This window comes from Corylus avellana, chromosome ca2 (assembly GCF_901000735.1).
Source record: "Corylus avellana chromosome ca2, CavTom2PMs-1.0".
NCBI classification, from domain to species: Eukaryota; Viridiplantae; Streptophyta; class Magnoliopsida; order Fagales; family Betulaceae; genus Corylus; species Corylus avellana.
This window is the reverse complement of record NC_081542.1, coordinates 35,979,140-35,984,732: the sequence shown is the minus strand read 5'-3', so window position 1 is coordinate 35,984,732 and position 5,593 is coordinate 35,979,140.

The window sequence follows — 5,593 nt, the reverse complement described above, 5'->3', positions numbered from 1 at the left end:
CTTGTACAGCAATCTGTACGTGAAATTTTAACAATCATTTCACATAGATGATCATAACAGTAATGCTAAAACTAGTAACAGGTGTAGCACTGTTCAATGTTTGTTTCACAAAATCTATCAAGTACAATGCGCAAATATGTTGCTATGTTCCTTGAACCCAAAAGTGCAAAATGAGGAGTGCCCCTGCATTATCAAATGAAAAGATACTAGAACTGCAGATTTTGTGGACAGCACTTTAGAAACCCTTTAATAGTGGAAACATTTAAAAACTAATCATTTTATTTGTCCACTGACAGCAAAACTTTCTGCATGTGCCTATATTTCTTAATTATCATACTCTTGTCTTATCACAGACTCCAAGTGCTTAGAACCCTAAAACATTCACGGCATCATTCATCACAAAATAACAATAGTACAAACTATAGAGCTTATGATAGAACCTACATTTTATTTCTTTACACACCCTCTCAAGGTAATTATAATTATCTGATTTAGGAACCTTATAGTATTTTTCAATTTGTTATTTTATACAGAATTTTTGCCACTCAAAATTCTCAACCGGCTTTTATATAAATAAACATAACAAAAAAGATATATATGGTTGCTATTTCATTGTGGAATATTGAAGTAAAAATTGAAGCTTTTGTTCCCTAAACCTTCTCCAATGGTGACAAATAAACAGTTGCCATAGTATTAAATGATATAACCCGTGAGGACAAACAAGAAGATCACTTTTCGTTTTCCAAAACAAAAAGTGAGAGAAACAATGGCGTAGGTTTCATTTTTCATCGACAGTAAAACAAATTACACAAAAATTTGCTTAAGATTAATCACAAAAATTTTTAAGAACGTTTTTATTTATTTTTAAAAAAATGACCTCACTCTAAAAAGCATTTCTAAAATCATTAAAGCTAACAGAAAGAGAGGGTATATATGAATATATGAATGCCCAGATTCAAGAACCCATTGATCTCTGCAGTAATAAAATCCAAAACTTGGCAGACATGAAACCAATGACAAAAACAAACAAAACCCATTTCAAAAAGAAACTCAAATAGTCTGCTGGAAGAATCATAGATCAGGCATTTGAACAAAGACATAAATGAAAGATCCACATCCACATCTAAGCCCACGAAATATTTAAAAGTATTCATCTTCTTTCCGATCAATATATACACATGAAAAGCAAACAGAGAACCACCCGTCAACACAAAAATGGCAACATTAAGACACAAGTCTGATATACCAGAAGCAAAGCCTCTTTGGAAAGCTGAGATCCTGAGGTACGAGGCAGCCCTTGAAGCCCACAGCAACCTGGAAGCCATTGCGTGTACCTGAAATAAAAAACCCTGCTTCCTGCTCTCAACCAACACTAAACTTCTCTCTCTTATAATATATAGGTGGGGTTTGGAGAGTTGGTGGGTGTTTCAAACTGTTTCCAATAAGTATTTATAGGCAAAGTATAGGAATCCTACAAATTAACATTCAATTTTTAATGTTGTCTCCAACTAAAGATTGATTAATTTCATACTAAAGTACCAAAAAATTATAATGTTTCTTATTTCTACTAAAAATAATTTTATTTTATAAAAAATTTAGAAAATATATAATTTTTTTTTTAATTGATTAATTTCATACTAAAGTACCAAAAAATTATAATGTTTCTTATTTCTACTAAAAATAATTTTATTTTATAAAAAATTTAGAAAATATATAATTTTTTTTTTAAAAAAAATAAACATTAGTCATGTATATGTAGTGTCTGCATTATTGGCCTATATATATATATATATATATATATATATGTTCCTTCTGTACAGTATTATGTATAATTCAATATGCAACATTATTCTCAACACTATTTAACATTATTTCAGCATTTTCAATTAACGTGGCATACTTAATTCACTCTTAATTTTTTTATATTTTTTAATTAAGATTAATGTAAAGGTGAATTCAACATGTCACGTAAGTTGAGAATATTAAGAGAATACTAAATAGCATAGCTCAAATAAAAATAGGATAAAGTCCATTTAATCCCCTCAAACTACCATCTCAATGACAATTTACCCCCCAAACTATCAATTGTGACAATTTACTCACCAAACTACAAAAATAATGACAATGTACCCCCAATTTTAATAAAATGACGAAATTACTCTTACTAAAATAAAAACAAAATACTAAATTTTTATTTTTTTCAAAATTTTAAGGATATTTTTGTCTTATTGAAAATTCTATGAGAGAAATTTCGTCATTTCGCTAGCATTAGGAGATACATTGTCATTGTTTTGGTAGTTTAGGAGATAAATTGTCGTAACTGATAGTTTGAGGGGTAGACTGTCATTGTGATGGTAGTTTGAAGAGGTTAAGTGAGCTTTACCCATAAAAATAAAAATAGGTGGCCCACCACAACGGCTCCCCCTATGTTTTTTATTTTTTATATGAATTTATAAGAATATTTGTCTATTCAATAAACTTTAGAAGCTCTTTTTTTTGGGGGACAAAATTGGTACATTACTATTTTTTGATAGTTTAAAAGGATATTAATCAAGTTTGAAAAGACATTGCAAGTAGAATAGCTTAATTTTCCCTGCTTCTTTTACTTGGTATCATCTTAATTGGAAATAAAACGTACCTTAAAAAAAAAAAAAAAAAAAAAGAGGCCAAAATATTTTGACAAAATTGAGAATTAAAAATGGCATAAGGTGGTGGGTCAATGTGTCAACAAACCCAGTAGGCAGGAGTTGGTGAGTGGCCCAGTGCCAGTGGTGGCTTCTGAATTCTGATGGCGATGTCATGAGGTATGGCGGTTCCGTGGAATTTTGAAGCTACCAAGGTACTATTCAGACAAGTGGGTATAAAATTATAAATCCAATAATTTTATTTTGATTTTAAAATATATTCTAAAATTTTAATTTTATTATTTTTTATTTTCTAAATTCTATTGATCAAGTCAATCTCGAATTTAGATAAAGTAAATGGTTTGAAAAAGGTCACAAGTTTATTCCAATTTAGCAATGGATTATTTAATTTTTTTCACAAGCTAAACATATTGATAGTTGAATAACTTTTTTTTTTTTTTTTTAGATATTTGATATTTGAATAATTCTTTATTAGACCATATAGGATATTCTTAATTTTAAGTAAAATTGAGATGAATCATTTCATAGTCAAGAATTTACTTTACATATTTAACGGTATAAATAAGATTGTCTTCAAATTCACTCACAATATCTCAATATAACTAGTTTTGCTGACAACATTTTCACTCGCTTCCTTGGTATCAAGGATTCTCCCAAGAAATGTGGAAAGGACATGTTTTAGATTACTCTTAAGGATAATGTACTTTTATGGGTCTATTATGGATTTAATTATGTAATTTTATTGATCTATTATGCATTTAGTTATTAATCTTCTTTCTTCATCAGTTGGAAGCGCTATTATGTTAATGCCAACGAACATAGCTTTCCTTTAAATCGGTTTATAAAAAGTATGTGTCTCTTTTAGGGCGTGTTTGAATTGCGTTAGAAAGTTTAAAAATTACTTTTAGTACTTAAAAAGTCATGCTAAACAAAAGTTGGCATATTTAGTAAAAAATTCTAAAAGTTTTTTTTTTTTTTTTTTTTTTTTTTTTTTTTTTTTTTTTTTTTTTTTTTTTTTTTTTACGTTAAAAATTGTCAAAACGCACTTAGCAAAAGCTTAAAAATGATTTTTTTTTTTTGCCAAAAAGCTTTTATTTTATTTTATTTATTTTAACTTAAAAGCTCTATTTATCAAATGCAATCTCAAACACGCTCTTAGGGCCTGTTTAGGTGTGCGTTTGAAGGACTTAAATGTGCATTTAACATTCAAAAAGTTCGTTTGAAGAAAAAAGTAGGGATGTTCAAGCGGGACGGTTATAACCACTCCGCTAACCGCATAATCGCTTTGATTAGCAGTTATTAAAAACCGATAACCACCTAGGGCACGGTGGTTTGCAGTTTTAGGGGTTAGAAAAAGCGGTTAATAACCGCTAATCGCTAACCGCCTATATATATATAACATCAAAATGACGCTGTTTTGGTGTTTTTCCCCAAAACAATGTCATTTTGGAGGAAAACAAACACTCATTCACTCAGCCTAATTTATACAAATTAGGGTTTCATCATATTCTCTCTGTCTCAGACCCTCTCTCACGACTCAAGTCTCACGCAGCGCCATCCCTCTCTCTTGTTCTCGTCCCTCCCTCTCGTATCTCTCGTCATCGTCCCTCTCTCTCGGACTCTCTGTATCTCCTCTCTCTTGTTGCCTCTCTCTCTCTCTCTCTCTCTCTCTCTCTCTTTCTTTCTCTCCATCGTCTCTCTCTCCCTCTCTCACAGGCTGAATGGCTGATGATCACGATCGAGTTAGTTTTTGTCTATTTATTTTTTAGTTTATGGGATGCGTCCTTATAGTTGTTGAGAAAGTAAGGGAAAAATTCACAGATTATAACAATTATTATGGATATAAAAAAGTAGTTATAAAACTGTCGATTATTGATTTTAGTAACTGCTAACCGCTAGTTATAAAATAACCACTAACCACCTAAGTGGAGCGTGCGGTTAGCGGTTATTGGGCAGGTGCGGTTAGTGGTTTTAGCTAATAACCGCTAACCGCAACTACTTGTACAGCCCTAGAAAAAAGTATTTGTTTGGTAAAAAAAATTGAAAGTGCTTTTAAAAGTCCAAAAGGCCCAAAATTGTCAAAACGCACTTTTGACAAAAGTTTCAAAGCGCTTTTTGACTTAAAAGCTATATTTCTCCAACACAATCCCAAACATGCTTTTAATGTTAGAAGCACATGTTTTTTGAATAATATTTTAGGCGTTTTTACGATTGCGTTAAAGAGCTTAAAAAATACTTTTAGAACCTAAAAAGCGGTGTCAAACAAGTGGATAAGGATCCTCTCAATTTCAAATGAAATAGAAAATATCCATTTACTGCATTTAGGAGGACAAACTTGTCCAAAAAATTTACCCCCAAAAGAACAAGACTCTATTATCATCATAAAAGGATTAACGGCCTATTTGGGATTGCGTTTGATGAGCCTAAAAGTGCTTTTAATACTCAAAAAGTCCGTTTGAAGAAAAAAATTCTCGTTTGGTAAAAAAAATTAAAAACGCTTTTAATGGTCCAAAAAACCTAAAAATGGTCAAAACGCACTTTTAGCAAAAGCTTAAAAATGAAGCTTTTGCCCAAAAGTTTTTTTTTGACTTAAAATCTCTATTTATCAAACATAATCACAAACAGGTTCTAAATGAATACTCTCTATTTCAAATAAAATAGAGAGGATCCGTTTCCAATAAAAGTTGACATGTTTGGTAAAAAATTCTTAAAGCTTTTATTTAATTTTTTTGTTTTACTCAAAAAATAAAACCTTTGTCAAAAAAATGTTTTTTTACTTAAAAGTTATATTTTTCAAACGCAATTCTAAACATACTTAATCTTTAAAATTAAAAAAAGAAGAAGTACTTTTTACATATAAAAAATACATGAGAATTTTATAGATTATAGATTAGATATGAAAAATGTCTTGTAATCTGAAAACTCTGTCGAGTGCCGACATCACATTG